The following is an 837-nucleotide window of genomic DNA, read 5'->3' as shown; positions in this document are numbered from 1 at the left end:
CGCCACCATGCCTGGATAATTTTCATATTTTTAGTAGAGACAGGGTGTCACCATGTTAGCCAGGCTGGTCTCAAACTCCTGACCTCAAGTGATCCACCCGCCTCAGCCTCCCAAAGTGCTGGGATTACAGGTGTGAGCCACCATGCCCAGTCATTATTTTTTATTTTTTGTAGAGACAGGATCTCACCATGTTGCCCAGCCTAGTCTCAACCTCCTGGGCTCAAACAATCCTCCCTTCTTGGCCTCCCAATGCACTGCGATGACAGGTGTGAGCCATGGCACCCAGCCAGGATTCGTTTCTCACCACAAGCAAGGAATGAAGCAGGGGGACCTGCTCTTCCACATACCCTGGGGGGTCACAGGCTGCAGCTGTCTCTGTGGCCAGGAAGGAGCAACCTGCTTTGGAGGTCCCTGGGTGATATGAGGAGGTACCACCCTACAGTAGTGTGCGGAGGGGACACCTGGTGCAGAGGGGGAGTCTCTGTGGATCAGGACAGAAAGGCCAGCCCTTCTTGGTGGTCAGAGGGCACTCCCGTGCAGCTTCATAGTCTGCTACATACATAACGAGGCTCAAAAAGACCGAGTTTGAGAAACGTTAAGATCCTCCTATAGTTCCTCAATGTGATGACTGGGTGTTCACACTCATCGGCGAGATGTGCCTCCCTCAAATCTTGTTAAGATGCTATAGGCCGGGCGCGGTGGCTCAAGCCTGTAATCCCAGCACTTTGGGAGGCCGAGACGGGTGGATCACGAGGTCAGGAGATCGAGACCATCCTGGCTAACACGGTGAAACCCTGTCTCTACTAAAAATACAAAAAATTAGCCAGGCGTGGTGGC

The 837-nt window shown here is 53.2% G+C and overlaps 1 protein-coding gene across 1 annotated transcript in view; it reads right to left on the bottom strand.

Moving 5' to 3' along the window:
• FBXL18 (F-box and leucine-rich repeat protein 18) overlaps window positions 1-837 on the bottom strand; it is a 29,615-nt gene that overhangs the window by 3,621 nt on the left and 25,157 nt on the right. The gene's annotated exons all lie outside the window — the stretch shown is intronic.

The sequence above is a fragment of the Mandrillus leucophaeus genome, unplaced genomic scaffold (assembly GCF_000951045.1).
Source record: "Mandrillus leucophaeus isolate KB7577 unplaced genomic scaffold, Mleu.le_1.0 Scaffold506, whole genome shotgun sequence".
NCBI lineage: Eukaryota > Metazoa > Chordata > Mammalia > Primates > Cercopithecidae > Mandrillus > Mandrillus leucophaeus.
The sequence above is the reverse complement of the archived record's forward strand: the minus strand, read 5'-3'. Positions and strand labels throughout refer to the sequence as shown.